The 19208-nt window shown below is 42.3% G+C and overlaps 1 long non-coding RNA gene across 1 annotated transcript in view; it reads right to left on the bottom strand.

Annotated features, from left to right (window-relative positions):
• Positions 1-19208, bottom strand: part of LOC126064882 (uncharacterized) — a 123501-nt gene that overhangs the window by 41141 nt on the left and 63152 nt on the right. The window lies entirely within an intron of this gene.

Raw genomic sequence — 19208 nt, forward strand, 5'->3', positions numbered from 1 at the left:
AGAGATGAGTGTTACCTTCCTCCGTTTTCAATGTCTTGACCTTGGTCAGCTCACTATTACCCAGAACACTTGTTTCCCAAGCCCCATCACCACCACCACAGAAACAAATGCTTTTTATTACCCCCAAAAAGGATGTAATGGGTCCAGAAAGTTTTTCGAGAAAAGCCCAACCCTCAGAGGTAGTAAGGACAGACAGGAGGATTGTAGAGTTTTTAGAAGACTGTAGTCACTCAAAGACAAATCTCCAGCCCTCTCTATATTCAAATACATGTTCAGACAGCTTAGAATTTCTAACATTTCTGCTCCCAACCAAGGCACTGGGGGACGCACAGATTATATGCGTGGTATTTTTTATAGTTACTGCAGCCACTACTCCGAGCATCTTCCAATCCTTTTGCTACTTTCCCAGTCAGGCACAATCTGATACCAGAGACCTTTGGGCCAATATCCCTTTAGACCACATGTGTCTGCCCGAGAGAGGGAGTCCAGCCTGAGGGTTAAAAGAGCAAGCACACTATGGAATCAGACACCTGCAATCAAATTCCAGCTCTGCCCCCTATTAGGGTAAACCTGGTCCAGGTAGTTTGTGCCTCAATTTCTTCACCTGTAAAACAGGCTAATGATTCAACCTGCTTTACTGTGACAATGCATGAAAAGTACTCAGTGCCAGGTATATGAAAGCTCCATAAATATTGACTATCATAACTACTGGAAAACCTGGTGGCATAGTGGTTAAGTTCTACGGCTGCTAACCAAAATGTCAGCAGTTTGAATCTACTAGGTGCTCCTTGGAAACTCTACGGGGCAGTTCTACTCTGTCCTATAGGGTCACTATGAGTCAGAATCAACTTGATGGCAACAGGTTTGTTTTTTTTTTGTTTATCATAACTACTACGACAATTATAATGACTCTGCTAGTTTTGGGGGAAATCTTTAGGTCTCCAGAACTTGACCACAGCTCATATCTTCATAGTCACTTCTGCATTCAAAGACTTAATCAGCTTATCACCCGAGCTATAGCAACTTGAGCCACACATTGAAGAGACTGGAATTTCTCTCTTGGGTCAGTTCCATAGTCCATTCAACCGAAGGACTGCACCTCTTATTAGGATCACTGAAGGAGATTTGTGTGTTTATCATGATTGTTTTCCCTAAAGTCAAACCCAAAGGAAGTTGCTCCCATTGCCTTATTTCACCCTCCCAGACATTATTTAGAGCCCTGGTGGTGAAGTCGTTAAGAGCTAGGCTGCTAACCGAAAGATCAGCAATGCAAATCCACCAGCCACTCCTTGTAAACTCTACGGGGCAGGTCGCTATGAGTCAGAATCAATATGAATTGGTTTTTGACTTGGAGGTTATTTATAGTTTTACTTAGAACTTTCTTCTTGGGTTATTGCATTTCTTTGGCTAATAACACTGAAATTGGTCTTCCTTTTCTTTTTGTTCTAAAGCTTCAGGTGTGCGTCAGAAAAGTCTAAAGTTGTTATGCTGAAAATTGGCAAGTGAGACCCACCCACCTGTCTTCATGATGCTCAGACCTGGATCACAGGGAAACGGACACAGCCCCTGGCTTTTCCTTCTAATTGACTCTGAGTCCCCCCAATACTGACCTCTGAAGGCACCAAGCTTCAGCAGATCAGACATCACTGCCTTGATTAGCCAGCTTTTTCAGAGCTTTTAAGTTGCTACCTGATTTTTGCCTTAAGCAGGACACCTCTCTGACCGGGCGCTGTTCTTCCTCAAAGCAGGGGCAGAGCGAGCTGCCCACTGACCCTGAGGCCAGCCTACGCTGCACTATCCACGAACAGCAGTCACTCCCATCTTCACTACACCGTTCGGAATGAACCCACATAAAACACTGCCTGTGGGACTGGGGAGTGAGTTTTTTATGGCTCTGCTCCTGGGCTCTTAGCAGAGAGCACATTTTCTCAAGCTTAAATCTTCTAATTTGGAGTTGCCACCTTTAAAGGGTAAGCTGACCCAATGTTCCTTCTGGTCAAAGAAACTTCCTCTACATGCAGAAGAAAAATTAACACCTTCCTTCTCAGGCAATGGATGAAAGAAGCCACAAATAGGCCAGAATATTGGCTCAAACCAAATTGTCAAAGTAGTTGGAGTTTATTTTTATGGATGGAAAAATAGCAAAATGTCAGTCCCTTCTACCTCCTTCTTCTGCCTTGGTCTCTCACTCATCTGTCAAGAGGCTCAAGCTTTGTACTTCAAAACCCTCTGCGTTGGGCTGCCCTCCACCCTCAACAGAAGCGACCCGGCTGTACTGATCCAGGAAAGCCATATGCCTGCAGAAATGTCAGCTCCAGAGAGGGTAAGTAGAGAGGCAGTGTCAGGACAAAATGCCACAGCCAGGCCCACCAGTAGCTGGGCCTTTCTGCCCCAAGGCTGCGCATTCCTCCCACAAAGGACAGCCCTTCACTCAGGGAACAGCAGGTGTGGGCAGTATGGGTGCCGTGGGAGGTAGAAGGAAGCAAAAGGACCCAGTTTCTGGAAGAGTTTGCTGTCTGGTGGGGCTCCAGGGCACAGTCAGGCAAATGGCATACAAGCACTGAAGTGGACTAGCAGGAAATCCCATCCCTGTGTGATAATCGTGCCACCTTGGGAACGTTGCCTACCTTCCTATCCCTCAAACCTCATAGGGCTGTTGTGAGGATGAAAAGTTAGAACATGTAAAAGATGTAGTACAAAACTGGATTCAAAACTCTTACCGAGAAGCTTAATCAGGTTACATCACTGCCCCCCGACAGCCTCCTATCACAGAGAGGACAATATCCAACCTCCCCTAGCCCAGCCTCGCCCACCTATCTCTCAAGTCTCAGTTTCCCCCACCCCCTCTTGCCCGCTTGGCTCCAGTCTCACTAGCTTTCTTGCAGTTCAAATATAGTCTCCTCCCTCCCCACAGTACCTGGGCAGGCACACAGTTAATATGCTTGGCTGCTCACAACAAGGTTGGAGGTTCCAGTCCAGCCAGAGGTGCCTTGGAAGAAAGACCAGGTGATTTACTTCCAAAAAATCAGCCACTTACTCTGACACACACAGGTTTGCCATGAGCCACGGTCCATTGGACAGCAACTGGTTTACTGGCTTCCTCCCCCGTCACGGCCCTTTCTCTTACTGCTCTTCATCTGGACACCGCCACACTCTCTTGGCTTGTTCCTTAATTTATTCAACGCTACCTCCTCACAAAGGCCTTTCCTGACCACGTTATCCGCAGTAAAAATGTACCACCCCTTCTACTCTAACCCCTTATCCTGCCTTGTCTTTTTTCATAGAATATCCCACCTGAAATTGTGTATTTATTTTGTACCATTCACTATAGCATCCCTAGAGCCTAGAAGAGTGCCTGACAAATAATAGGATCTCTATACCAGCTACCCTAGGAGCTTTGGTGGTATGGTGGTTAAGAGCTCGGCTGCTAACTGAAAGGTTGGCAGTTCAAATCCACCAGTCACTCCCTGGAAGCCCTATGGGGCAGTTCTACTCTGTCCTATTAGGTCGCTACGAGTTGGAGTTGACCAGACAGCAATGGGTATACCAGTTGCTCTGGACTTGATTCCACCTCATGGTGACCTCACATGTGTCAGATTAGTCATAAAGGTTTTCAATGGCTGTCATCTTTCAGAAGTAGATCGCCAGGCCTTTCTTCTGAGGTGCACCTGGGTAGGCTCAGACCTCCAACCTTTCAGTTAGCAGCTGAACACTTAAACTTTTGTACCACCCAGGGACTCCTGTGTTTGTTGATGAGTGACTGATATATAGATACTCGACAAACATTCATTTCCTTTATTACCACTGAGGCAGCGCCTCGGGCACCCACTTCCCATTCCCCCTCTGATTTCAGCCACAGCTGGATGGACAGTCCCACGCAAGCCCAGACCTCCTCGTGCTGGCCGGCTGTCACCTCAAGTGCTCACAGATTTTCTTCCAGCCCCAGGGTCTTCTCTGATGCCTTGGGATTCCACTGGATCCCAACCCAAGTTACTCTTGACTAAAGCACCTGCCACCCAAGCCTTGGACAGACAGCCCTGGAGAGGTCCTGCAGGCTTCTCAGGCGGTCCTGGTGGACTCCAGGCCCCTGTGTCCACAGTAGTGACCTCAATACACGTTCTCCGCTGGGCTTGTCCTCCTCTCCATCTCACTTTCTCTAGCCCCTCTCTTCTGCTCCCCAGAGTCATCTCCCAAATAAACTTCCCATCCCCCAGTCCCCTTGTCTCAGGTTCTGCTTTTGGGGGACAATCGAAGCTGAGTCTGGAAGTGGCTTGGAGTGGGGTTAGCACAGAGCTTGACCAGAGAGGGCTTCCTGGAGAAAGGGGGCTCTCAATTTAATTTCAGAAGAATGTGGGTTAGAAAAAAAAAAGCCCTTCTGGGCTGTGAGGTTTCATCTCCCAAAGAGGTAGCAGAAAAGAGCAGAGTAGCTGAGTTCACACGGACCACAAGGCTTCCCCTCGGAAAGATGGTGACGGTGGACAAGTTTTAAACGTTTCCGTCCACAGCCCGGTTTCATAGAAACAGAGAATTTATTAGAATGCTTTTGCCTTCCTAACAAAAATTTAGTCTTTCCAGTCTTATTAACTCTAACGGGGGGGAAAAAAACCTCAATTTCTTTTTTTCTGGACATAAGAGCAATGATATTAAATGATTCAACATACCCGCTTCTAATGCCACTCTGGTCACTAACGAAGACGCATCTGTAACACAACATGTGGGTCATACACCGGTACTGCAGCTCAGATGAACAGCGTGCTGAGGGTGCCATCCAGCAAGGGTGCAAATTATTATTTTTGTGAATCAAATAGCGCTCTCCTCTGGACTCACATGATTGGTTCACAGTCATCGTTTCTAATGGCCAGGGGCTCAGCTGAAGGTTTCCTCCAGTATTCCCCCTCTCACCCTACCTAGGCAGCTCATGACCCAAACCTAAATACGTGTATAGTCACAGACCGCATAGCACCCAGTTGCGTAATGTCCGACCAAATATACGTCCATTGTCCCTTGAGGTTGTAATAGAGCTCAGAGATTCCAATCAGAGAATGCGACATACTAGATATAAAAGCTTCCTGCACTCAACATGTGTATCTCATGTCTCTTGTATACCATGTGATCATTGATTGTGCTGCCAGGCTTATAATGGTACAGTAGACATATAACCTATAACACATGTGTCTTGATAATCATAATAAATGCCTATGTTACTGGCAGGAAACGCTAGTGGCTAGTGGTTAAGAGCTACAGCTGCTACCCAAAAGGTTGGCAGTTCAAACCCACCAGTTACTCCTTGGAAACTCTACGGGGCAGTTCTACTCTGTCCTATAGAATCACTTTGAGTTGAAATTGACTTGATGGCAACGGGTTTGGTTTTTTGGTTTTATGTTACTGGCTTATGTATGTACTGTGTTGTACTTTCTATCATTATTTTAATGTGAACTTTCCCTCCTTACAAATAAAAAGTTTACCAAATGTTATGGATTGAAAAGTATCCCCAAAAGTCTGTGTGTCAACTTAGCTAGACCACGATTCCCAGTGTTGTATGATTGTCCACCATTTTGTGATCTGATGTGATTTTCCTGTGTGTTGTAAATTCTACCTCTTTGATGTTAATGAGGCCAGATCAGAGGGAGTTACGTTAATGAGGCAGGACTCAATCTACAGGATTAGATTGTTTGAACCCAATCTCTTTTGAGATATAAAAAAGAGAAGTGAGCAGGGAGACATGGGGACCCCATGTCACCAAGAAACAACAGTCAGGAGAATAGCTTGTCCTTTGAACCTGGGTTTCTTCCACTGACACCGCATGACAGTGTATGCTTTGATAGGTAGACAGCAGCATTCAATCTCATGTATCATGTGTAAAGATTACAGCCTTAGAAACCCTATGGGGTAGTTCTACTCTGTCCTGTAGGGTTGCTGTAAGTTGAAATTGACTTATTGGCAGTGTGTTTGTGGTCTGGTATCCATTACAAATGAGAATTCTGAGCCCATGTTCTTTAGGCCCCTCGTGCTCCGCTCACTTGGGAGACATGCTAAGTAAGAATGAAAATAACGGTACAGGCAGAATGCCAGGAGAGAAGGCTAACCCACACTAGCCAGGGATATATACCAAAAACTGTGACCGCCTGAGGACCCTGGCTTCCCAGACAGTAGCCGATATTCCAAGAGCAAGGCAAGAGAGGTGAGGCTATTATCAAGCTCAGGCCTGCGTGGGATAGCTGCCCAAACCTTGCTCCCACGAGCCACCCAGCTGCCTTTGTGGCTCCAGCTTCAATGGGAGCTCTGCTCACATTCCTCTCTAACCAAACGTCTATGTGACAAACCCCATGAGGGTGCCATTTAAAATACTAATCAGTGAGGTGGACAAATAAAAGGGAAAGAAAAATTCATCTCTGAATGTATTTGTTTGTAATGATACACGATGTCTCGTGTTTAACGGAAACAATTCTCCGAAAGGAAAGCTACCCAACACAATGGGAGTTGTGGGGAGGCAAACTCACCAGCAGAAAAGGCACGGGGGTTTTCTGCATATTAAATGCACAGTCAAAGAGCCATCTGCCTAGATGACAATGATTGAAATTGACAGACAATTCCATTAAGTATAATCTTCAAATTGAGACTTTCAGGAACAGCATGCAAGAAGAGGATACGTTAAAGGTCTATCATGCTTAAGAATGACTTTTGCACCGTTATTCAAAACAGGCAGAGAGTAAACTGCTTTATAAAAAGTACTTTGAAATGAGCGGGTACCTGCAGCCCTTTAAAGCATACGCATTTATTAAAGAGCTCCTAAGGGCCTACCATTTTATTTGGCATGCAGTTTGTGTTTTTAAAATTTCAGTTAATTATTATTTGTTCAGGGATTTTTTTTTTTCAAGCATTTCTATAAGAAACAGAAAAACAAAATATGGCTGTGAATTCACAAAAATTACATCTCTTGGGCTACTGAGGTACAGGCGTGAATGCTGTTCTCATTTTACACACGGTGCCTGATGAAACAGTGCAGACAGCTGGTGTATTTTAAATGTAGATGGGAAGTAAGTAAGACAGGCACTAATATCTTTATATATTATTTATAATGCCCTAATTGCACGCTTCCAGAAACTTTTCGCCGCCCTCTTGTGCCATAATTCAAGCTAAACCTCACTCACTTTCATTTTCTGTTCTCTAGTGATCTTTCTTATCCTTTGTTTCTAAAGGCAGGTTCTGACACTTTCCATTAGCTCCTTTCCTCCATCACTTTGATCTGGTAGGACTCCTGGGTAACGGAGCCTATTTCTCCTTCCTCTCCGGCCCTAAAGCATTTGGATTTGATACATACAATTATCCTCATAAGCCTGGTCCACTGGCATGCCCTCCGAAAGCATGTCCCCTTGACTGGGGAGCCCAAGGCCAAGGACATGCTGCATCTGCACTTGTGGCCAGGAAATATTTAAGAGTCTTGTACCCTCCCCCACCGCTGCTCCTGCATTCTCAAGGAGAGAAGGAACGGGTCTTAAAAGTCCACCTTTTGGCGAACATTTTGGAAGCTTACCACTGGCTATAAAATAAATTCTTCCAGAATCAAATACCAGCTTAACTAAAAGACAGTGAAGAGGAAAAGTGAATTAGGGTTGGTTGTACCATCAGAGACAGCCATGAAGAATGACCCAGGTTATTAATATTTTTTGTTTAATATTTAACAAACCAAGACTCTCCCCTTGCCAGAACTACTCCCTGGGTATAAATCCGGTTCATATGGAATGCGAGGTTTCTTTTCCCCACTGCAAAATCTGATTTTTATGACTCTCTTCGCAGGCCTAGAAGTTGTCATACAATCGAAATTTACTCTTTTCCCTATTTTATCCTGGTATACCAAAACTCAGCCTGTCATTCACTTTGCCCTTGAGTTAAAGGCATTCCAGCCATTGAGACAGCTTGGAGCATTCCCACAGAGCCAGCAAGTTTCCTGCTGTTTTCTTCTTCCCTGCCTCATGGTGACTTCAGATGCAGGGAAAGAAAGAGGCTTGCAACCAAAGTAGAAAGTTAGAGCTGGTGGAGGCAATAAAGAGTTTGGTTGGGGAAACTGCCCTGGTGGCATAGTGGTTAAGAGCTTGGCTGCTAACCAAAAGGTCGGCAGTTTGAATCCAACAGCCACTCCTTGGAAACTCTATAGGACAGTTCCACTCTGTCCTATAGAGTCGTTATAAGTCAGAATCGACTTGGCAGCAACGGGTTTGGTTTTGGTTTTGGGAGAAACTGAGGCCCAGAGAGCAAGGACTGAACCAAGGTTACATGACCAGCAGGCAGCATATCTGTGGCAACATCAGGCAAGTTGGGGGATGTACAAACCCTGGGGTCTGGCTACAGCCTGGCTTGACCATTGCTATATGGGTGTCCTCTTGAAGCCTTAGTTTTCACACCTACAAATTGGGAATAATAATGACACCCACCTACTGTGGGAATTCTGTGGGATGACACAGGAAGAGTCCTACAGTATCAGCACCAAAAAAAAAAAAAAAAAAAACCTTGGCGTCGAGTTGATTCTGACTTATAGCAACCCTATAGGACAGAGTAGAACTGCCCCATAGGGTTTCCAAGGAGTGCCTGGTGGATTTGAACTACTGACCTTTTGGTTAGCAGCTGAGCTCTTAACCACTGTGCCACTACAGAGTGGCTACCCAACTCACAAAAACTCCTCTGTACCCTAATGTTGCAACTCAGACTTCCTTTTTATCACCACAGAATTTAGTGTACCCACTTGCTATTCTGCATTTAATATTCTCCCTATTTAAATTGGGGAATAAATGCTAGAGCAGCAATCTGCCATTCCTTCTGCTCCCAAATACCATCAGAGACATTACATAAATGTTCTCTGCTGCCTTTGGTGTCTTGATACATAAATAAGAAGGAAAAGAGGTGGTAAAGGGGAGACTCAATGAAGAAAGAGAAAGGAAAATGAACTGAGCAGGAAAGGAAGGGCACAGAAAGAGAGAAGGAAAGACAAAGAGAGCTCTAGGTGACTGACAGTAGTCTGAACAAGGCCAGGGGCCGACTGCAAAACAGGACATCAGCTGATCATATGCAAGTTCAAGTTGAAGCTGAAGAAAATTCAAACAAGTCCAAGAGAGCCAAAATACAACCTTGAATATATCCCACCTGAATTTAGACACCATCTCAAGAATAGATTTGACACATTGAACAGTAATGATCAAAGACCGGATGAGTTGTGGGATGGCATGAAGGACACCATAAATGAAGAAAGTAAAAGGTCATTAAAGACAGTTAAGAAAGAAAAGACCAAAATGAATGTCCAAAGAGACTCTGAAACTTGCTCTTGAACACCGAGTAGCTAGCGAATGAAAGAACTGATGAAGTAAAAGAGCTGAATAGAAGACTTCCAAGGACAGCTTGAGAAGACAAAGTAAGGTATTATATTGAAATGTGCAAAGACCTGGATATAGAAAACCAAAAGGGGAGAACACACTTGGCATTTCTCAAACTGAAAGAATGGAAGGAAAAATTCAAGTCTCAAGTTGCAATTCTGAAGGATTCTATGGGCAAAGTATTGAATGTCGAAGGAAGCATCAAAAGAAAATGGAAAGAGAGGTGGGGCCAAGACGGCAGAATAGACAGATGCTTCCAGCGAGCCCTCTTGACAACAAATACCAAAAAAATACAAGTGAAACGAGTATATTTATGACAAGCTAGGAGCCTTGAGCATCAAAAGCAAGGTTAGAGAACGAACTGAGGGGCAGGGGGAGAAAGAGGCAGTTCAGAAGCAGAGAGGACTTACCAGACCTGAATCACCAGGAGCACTCGGGCACCATTCCTGGGAGTGGCTGCGGTGGGCTGGTACTAGCGTTCAGCCACAGTTTCCTCAGGGAGAAGCAGCCAGCAACACAGCCTATTCACACCTCCGGAACCAGAGAAGAACGCTGCTCTCGGCAAAAACTAAGTACTTGCATATATTTTACCATGCCCTCCCCCCAACCAAGGCATTTTAAGCGGCTGATTTCCCTGGGCCTGAGATAGGCCCTGCTGAGCACCTAGAGCCAGACTCTTAGCCTGGAGAAGGAGGAAAAAATTTGCAACTGGGGGAAAAGATAATTTGCCAGCTCCACTAACTGGGGGAGCCCAGGACAGAAGTGGCTCCTGTCCAGGCATAAATGGTCCATGGACTTTGAGTACCTTTCCCTGCTGCATGGACCTGTGTGGGCCTATTTCAGGAAGCAGGCCCTTGTTGGCAGACTACAGCTATTTCAGCTGTGTGGTAGAGGTGTGGATGTTTGATGTTTGAGATTGTTTTGCCTATTAAAAAGAGTCCTCACCTACCCACATCAGGAGCCTAAGGAATGGTGGCTCCACTCAGGTCACCCAAGCACCTGTGACAGGGGTCCAAGGACAACTAGTACCTCCCAGTCCTTAAAACCAAAAATATTGGGTGCCCGTGGTCCATCTGCAGAACTGACCTACCTGTATGCTCTAGGGAAAGGTACACGCTTTCCTCAGAGACACTTGGGGGACAATGCTCAGCCCACTGCCTTGTTCAGAGCGTGACTCCCTGCTGCAATCAGATACCGATACCTACACCAATCACCCCTACCCCTCTAAGACTCTAAGGCAGAGCCTGTACCACACACTTGATGATAAGCTACCTGGAAACCTGAGCTGAGTTCATACAAGAAACGTGAATGAACTCCTAGACTGATACACTTCATAACAGCTCTAGCCATCTGGGGACAGGACGTCAGAGCTCCAAAAGTGAAAATAACCAAGCTAGTTCACTCAAGCAACCCATTTGGGCATATCAAAACAAAACAAACCAAGACGGTACGACACAGTAAACAAACATAAAATAAACTAATGCTATAACTTATAGATGGCTCAGAGGCAACAGTCAATATCAAGTCACATAAAGAAACAGCATGATTGCCTCAAAAAGCTCTCACAACAAAGAATCAAGGGATCTTCTAGGTAAAACTGCCTTCCTGGAATTACCAGAAGCAGAATACAAGAGATTAATATACAGAACCCTTCCAGACATCAGGAAGGAAATCAGGCAACACACAGAACAAGCAAGCCAAGGAACACACAGATAAAGCAGTTGAAGAAATTAAAAAGACTATTCAGGAACATAATGAAAAATTTAACAAGCTGGAAAAATCCTTAGACAGACAGCAATTAGAAATTCAGAAGATTAACAATAAAAGTACAGAAGTAGACAACTCAATACAAAGTCTGAGGAGCAGAATTGAACAAGTGGAAGGCAGAATTTCTGAACTTGAAGATAAAGCACTTGGACCAATATATTTGAAGAAAAATCAGATAAAAGATTTTTTTTTTTTTTTTTTTAATGAAGAAACCTTAAGAATCATGTGGGACTCTGTAAGGAAAAATAACCTATGAGTGATTGGAGTACCAGAACAGGGAGGGATAACAGAAAAAACAGAATTGTTGAAGATTTGTTGGCAGAAAACTTCCCTGATATTGTGAAAGATGAGAAGATATCTACCCAAGATGTTCATCAAACTCCATGTAAGGTGGATTTTAAAAGAAAGTGACGAAGACATATTATAATCAAACTTGCCAAAACCAAAGATAAAGAGAGAATTATAAGAACAGCTAGGGATAAACAAAAACTCACGTACAAAGGAGAGCCAACAAGAGTAAGCTCGGACTACTCGGCAGAAACCATGCAGGCAAGAAGGCACTGGGATGATTTATACAAAAAATTTAGGGAAAAAATTGCCAGCCAAGAATCATATACCCAACAAAACTCTCAAATATGAAGGTGAAATTAAGACATTTCCAGATAAACAGAAGTTTAGGGAATTTGTAAAAACAAAACCAAAACTACAAGAAACACTAAAAGGAGTTTTTTGGTTAGAAAGTCAATAATATCAGGTATCAACTAAAGACTAGAACACTGGGCAGAGCAACAAGAAGTCAACTCACAGGGAAATCACAAAAACAAATCAAGATTTAAAAAACGCTCAAAACAGGGAAAAAACGATGTTACTATGTAAAAGAGGACAACATTAAAACAAGAAAGGGGGACTAAGAAATGTAGTCATACATCTCCCATATGGAGAGGAAGACAAGTTGACACAAGGAAATAAAAGTTAGGTTTAAATTTAGAAAAATACGGGTAAATAATAAGGTAACCACAAAGGAGACAAACTATCCTACTCATCAAAATAAAATACAAGGTAAAAATAGAGACTCATCAGAAACAAAATCAACAACAATGAATATGAGGAAAATACAATATATAAAGATAATCTACTCAGCACATAAAATTAAGCGGGGGAAAAAAAACTGTCAACAGCACACAAAAAAAGACATCAAACTGATAGCACAAAATTCATACCTATCCATAATTACCTTGAATGTAAATGGACTAAATGCACCAATAAAGAGACAGAGAGTGGCAGAATGGATTAAAAACAAGATCCGTGTATATGCTGCCTACAAGAGACACACCTTAGACTTAGAGACACAAACAAACTAAAACTCAAAGGATGGAAAAAAAATATATCAAGCAAACAACAATCAAAAAAGAGCAGGAGTGGCAATATTAATTTCTGACAAAATAGACTTTAAAGTTAAATCCATCAGAAAGGATAAGGAAGGACACTATATAATGATTAAAGGGACATTTTACCAAGAAAAGAAAACCATATTAGATATTTACACACCCAATAAGAAGGTTGCAAGATACATAAAACAAACTCTATCAGCACTGAAAAGTGAGATAGATGGCTCCACAATAATAGTAGGAGACTTCAACACACCACTTTCGGTGAAGGACAAGACATCCAGAAAGAAGCTCAGTAAAGACACGGAAGATCTATATGCCACAATCAACCAACTTGACCTCATACACATATACAGAACACCCCACCCAACAGCAACCAAGTATACTTTCTTTTCTAGTGCACATGGAACATTCTCCAGAATAGACCACATATTAGGTCATAAAGCAAGCCATAGCAAAATCCAAAACACTGAGATATTACAAAGCATCTTCTCTGACCATAAGGCCATAAAAGTGGAAATCAATAACACGAAAACAGGGAAAAGAAATCAAACACTTGGAAACTGAACAATACCCTGCTCAAAAAAGACTGGATTATAGAAGACATTAAGGATGGAATAAAGAAATTCAGAGAATACAATGAGAATGAAAACACGTCCTATCAGAACCCTTGGGACACAGCAAAAGTGGTGCTCAGAGGCCAATTTATATCAATAAACGCACACATCCAAAAAGAAAAAAGGGCCAAAATCAAAGAACTATCCCTACAATTTGAACAAATAGAAAGAGAACAACAAAAGAAACCCTGAGGCACCAGAACACAACAAATAATAAAAATTAGAGCTGAACTAAATGAAATAGAAAACAGAAAAACAATTGAAAGAATTAAGGAGACCAAAAGCTGGTTTTTTGGAAAAATCAACAAAATTGATAAACCACTGGCCAAACTGACAAAAGAAAAACAGGAGAGGAAGCAAATAACCTGAATAAGAAATGAGATGTGCGATATTGGCAACAGACCCAACTGAAATTAAAAGAATCATATCAGATTACTAAGAAAAATTGTAATCTAACAAATTTGAAAACCTAGAAGAAATGGATGAATTCCTGAAATACACTGCCTACCTAAACTAATACAAACAGAGGTAGAACAACTAAATAGACCCATAACAAAAGAAGAGATTGAAAAAGTTATCAAAAAACTCCCAACAAAAAAAAAAATGCCCTGGCCCAGACGGCTTCATTGCAGAGTTCTAGCAAACTTTCAGAGAAGAGTTAACACCACTACTAAAACCTAAAACCCAGTGCTACACCACTACTACTAAAGGTATTTCAGAGCATAGAAAAGGTCAGAACACCCCCACACTCATTCTATGAAGCCAGCATATCCCTGATACCAAAACCAGGTAAAACCCCCCCCTGCAAAAAAAAAATAAACCCAGTGCCGTCGAGTTGATTCTGACTCATAGCGACCCTACAGGACACAGTGGAACTGTCCCATAGAGTTTCCAAGGAGCGCCTGGAGATTCGAAGTGCCGACCCTTTGGTTATCAGCCGTAGCACTTAACCACTACATGACCGGGGTTTCCAAACACCACAAAAAGACACCACAAAAAAAGAAATTACAGACCTATACTTCTCATGAACATAGATGCAAAAATCCTCAACAAAATCCTAGCCAATAGAATTCAACAATGTACCAAAAGAACTAATTCACCATGACCAAGTGGGATTCATACTAGGTATGCAGGGATGGTTTAACACTAGAAAAACAATTAATGTAATCCATCATATAAATAAAAAAAAAAAAATACAGGAATCACATGATATTATCAGTTGATGCAGAAAAGGCATTTGACAAAGTTCAACACCCATTCATGATAAAAACTCAGCAAAATAGAAATACAAGGAAAACTCCTCAACATAATAAAGGGCATTTACACAAAGCCAATGCCCAAAATCATCCTAAATGGAGCGAGCCTGAAAACATTCCCCTTGAGACCGGGAACCAGACAAGGATGCCCTTTATCACCACCCTTATTCAACATTGTGCTGGAGGTCCTAGCCAGAGCAATTAGGCTAGATAAAGAAATTAAGGGCATCCAGACTGGCAAGGAAGAAGTATCTCTATTTGCAGATGACATGATCCTATACATAGAAAACCCTAAGGAATCCTCCAGAAAACTACTGAAACTAATAGAAGAGTTTAGCAGAGCATCAGGATACAAGATAAACATACATAAATCAGGTGAATTCCTCTACACCAACAAAAAGAATATTGAAGAGGAAATCGCCAAATCAATGCCATTTACAGCAGCCCCTAAGAAGACAAAATACTTAGGAATAAATCTTACCAGAGACGTAAAAGACTTATACAAAGAACACTACAAAACACTTATGCAAGAAACCAAAAGAGACCTACATAAGTGGAAAAACATACCTTGCTCATGGATAGGAAGACAACATTATAAAAATGTCTATTCTACCAAAAGCGATCCACAGATTTAATGCAACTCCAATCCAAAACTCCAACAATGTTTTTTAAGGAGATGGAAAAACAAATCACCAACTTCATATGGAAGGGAAAGAGGCCCCAGATAAGTAAAGCGTTACTGAAAAAGAAGAACAAAGCTGAAGGCCTCACTCTACCTGATTTTAGAACCTATTAAACAGCCTGGTACTGGTACAACAACAGATACATAGACCAATGGAACAGAATTGAGAATCCAGACATAAATCCATTCATATATGACTAGGTGATATTTGACAAAGGCCAAAAAGCAGTTAAATGGGGAAAAAAAAATTTTTTTAAAGACAGTCTTTTTAACAAATGGTGCTGGCATAACTGGATAACAATCTGCAAAAAAAAGAAACAAGACCCATACCACACTCCACGCACAAATCAAACTCGAAATGGATCAAAGGCCTGAATAAAAAATTGAAAATGATAAAGATCATGGAAGAAAAATAGGGACAACGTTAGGAGCCCTAATACATGGCATCAACAGTATACAAAACATTACTAACAATGCAGAAGAAAAACTAGATAACTGGGAGCTCCTTAAAAATCAAACACCTATGCTCATCCAAAGTCTTCACCAAAAGAGTAAAAAGACTACCTACAGACTGGGAAAAAGTTTTTAGCTATGACATTTCTGATCAGCGCCTGATCTCTAAAATCTACATGATACTGCAAAAACTGAACTACAAAAAGACAAATAACCCTATTAAAAAATGGGCAAAAGGTATGAACAGCCACTTCACTAAAGAAGACATTCAGGTAGCTGACAGATACGTGAGGAAATGTTCACGATCATTAGCCATTAGAGAAATGCAAATCAAAACTACAATGAGATTCCATCTCACTCCAATAAGGCTGTCACTAATCCAAAAAAAGCAAAATAATAAATGTTGGAGAGGTTGTGGAGAGACTGGAACACTTCCACACTGCCGGTGGGAATGTCAAATGGTACAACCACTTTGGAAATCGATTTGGCACTTCCTTAAAAAGCTAGAAATAGAACTACCATATGATCCAGCAATCCCACTCCTTGGAATATATCCTGGAGAAATACGAGCCTTTACACGAACAGATATATGCACACCCATGTTTATTGAAGCACTGTTTACAATAGCAAGAAGATGGAAGCAACCAAGGTGCCCAACAACAGATGAATGGATAAATTATGGTATATTCACAGAATGGAATACTACGCATCGATAAAGAACAGTGAGGAATCTGTGAAACATTTCCTAACATGGAGGAATCTGGAAGGCCTTGTGCTGAGTGAAATTAGTCTGTTGCAAAAGGACAAACATTGTATAAGACCACTATTTTAAGAACTCGAGAAACGGTTTAAACAGAGAAGAAAATATTCTTTCATGGTTACAAGAGTGTGGAAGGAGGGAGGGGAGGGAGTGAGGGGGTACTCACTAATTAGATAGTAGATAGGAACTACTTGGGGGTGAAGGGAAAGACATCACACAATATAGGCGAGGTCAGCACAACTGGAGTAAACCAAAAACAAAGAAGTTTCCTGAATAAACTGAATGCTTCAAAGTCCAGAGCAGCAGGGGCCGGGGTTTGGGACCATGGTTTCAGGGACATCTAAGTCAATTGGCATAATAAAATCTATTAAGAAAACATTCTGCATCCCACTTTGGAGAGTGGCGTCTGGGGTCTTAAACGCTAGCAAGCGGCCATCTAAGATGTATCAATTGGTCTCAACCCACCTGGATCAAAGGAGAATGAAGAATACCAAGGACACAAGGTAATTATGAGCCCAGGGGACAGAAAGAGCCGCATAAACCAGAGACTACATCAGCCTGAGACCAGAAGAGCTAGATGGTGCCTGGCTACCCGAAGACTACCCTGACAGGGAACACAACAGAGCACCCCTGAGGGAGTAGGACAGCAGTGGGATGCAGACCCCAAATTCTTGTAAAAATACCAGACTTAATGGTCTGACTGAGACTAGAACCACCCCAGCGATCATGGCCCCCAGACCTTTTGTTGCCCCAGGACGGGAACCATTCCCGAAGCCAACTCTTCAGACAGAGGTTGGCCTGGACAATGTGACGGAGAGGGATGCTGGTGAGGAATGAGTTTCTTGGATCAAGTGGACACTTGAGACTATGTTGTCATCTCCTGTCTGCAGCGGAGATGAGAGGGTGGAGGGGGTTAGAAGCTGGCGGAAGGGACACAAAAAGAGAGCTTGGAGGGAGGGAGCAGGCTGTCTCATTAGGGGGAGAGCAACTGAGGGTACGTAAGAAGGTGTATATAAGTTTGTGTGAGAGACTGACTTGATTTGGAAACTTTCACTTAAAGCACAATAAACATTTTTAAAAAAGAAAAAAAGACTTAATGGGAAAAAAGAAAACGGAAGGAAAACACAGAGGCACCGTTCCAAAAAGAATTAGTCCATGTTCAACCATTTCAGAAAGCAGCGTATGATCAAAAACTGATGGTATTGAAGGAAGAGGTCCAAACTGCACTGAAGTCATTGGTAAAAAACAAGGCTCCAGGAATTAACGAAATACCAATTGAGATGTTTCAAGAAAGGGATGCAGCACTGGGGGTGCTCACTCATCTATGCCAAGAAATTTGGAAGACAGCTACCTGTCCAACTGACTGGAAGAGATCCATATTTGTGCCCATTCCAAATAAAGATGATCCAACAGAATGTGGAAATTATCAAACAATATCATTAATATCACATACAAATAAAATTTTGCTGAAGACCATTAAAAAACAATTGCAGCAGTATATCGACAGGGAACTGCCAGAGATTCAAGCCGGATTCAGAAGAGGACATGGAACCAGGGATATTATTGCTGATGTGAGATGGATCCTGGCTGAAAGCAGAGAATACCAGAAGGATGTTTACCTGTGCTTTATTGAGTATGCAAAGGCATTCAACTGTGTGGATTGTAACAAATTATGGATAACACTGGGAAGAATGAGAATTCCAGAACACTTCATTGTGCTCATGAGGAACCTGTACATAGACCAAGAGGCAGTAATTTGAACAGAACAAGAAGGTACTTTGTGTTTTAAAATCAGGAAAGATGTGTGTCAGGTTGTATTTTTCACCATTCAATCTGTATGCTGAGCAAATAATTCGAGAAGCTGGACTATATGAAGCATCAGGATTGGTGCAACCTTCAATATGCAGATGATATAAGCTTGCTTCCTAAAAGTGAAGAGGACTTGAAGCACTTACTGATGAAGATCAAAGATCACAGCCTTCAGTATGGATTACACCTCAACATAAAGAAAATAAAAATTCTCACAACTGGACCAATAAGCAACATCATGATAAACAGAGAAAAGATTGAAGTTGTCAAGAATTTCATTTTACTTGGATTCAGAATCAACCCCCATGGAAGCAGCAGTCAAGAAATCAAAAGACATATGGCGTTGGGCAAATCTGCTGCAAAAGACCTCTTTAAAGTGTTAAAAAACAAAGATGTCACTTTAAGGACTAAGGTGCACCTGACCCAAGCCATGGTGTTTTCAATCACCTCATATGCAATCAAAAGCTGGGCATTGAATAAGGAAGGCTGAAGAAGAACGATGCCTTTGAACTGTGGTGCTGGAGAAGAATATTGAATATGTCTTGGGCTGCCAGAAGAATAAGTCTTGGAGGAAGTACAGCCAGAGCAGTCCTCGGAAGCGAGGATGGTGAGGCTTCATCTCACGCACTTCGGACACGTTATCAAGAGGGACCAGTCCTTGGAGAAGGGCATTATACTTCGTAAGGCAGATAGTCAGTGACAAAGAAGAAGACCCTCAATGAGATGGATTGACACAGCAGCTGCAACAATGGGCTCAAACATAGCAACAAATGTGAGGATGGTGTAGGACCGGGCAGTGTTTCGTTCTGTTGTACAAAGGGGTCTATGAGTTGGAACTGACTCAACAGCACCAAACAACAACAGGTAACAAAACAGAATTCCTATCTGGATAGAACTTAAGAAATCTTCTATTTCAATCTCTCATATTACACTTGGGGAAACAGAGGCACAGAGAGAGAGCAGGTCTCCATAGCAGCAACCAAGATGAGAATCTGGCATCCAGTTTTCCTAACCAGCCTTCCCTGGGCCTAGACTGCTCTTTAATAGGAATTAACTTGGCCAGAGGAATTTTGCCTATCAATGTTGATGTCTCAGCTCAAACATTCCTTCT

The sequence above is a fragment of the Elephas maximus genome, chromosome 21 (assembly GCF_024166365.1).
Source record: "Elephas maximus indicus isolate mEleMax1 chromosome 21, mEleMax1 primary haplotype, whole genome shotgun sequence".
In the NCBI taxonomy this organism is placed as follows: domain Eukaryota; kingdom Metazoa; phylum Chordata; class Mammalia; order Proboscidea; family Elephantidae; genus Elephas; species Elephas maximus.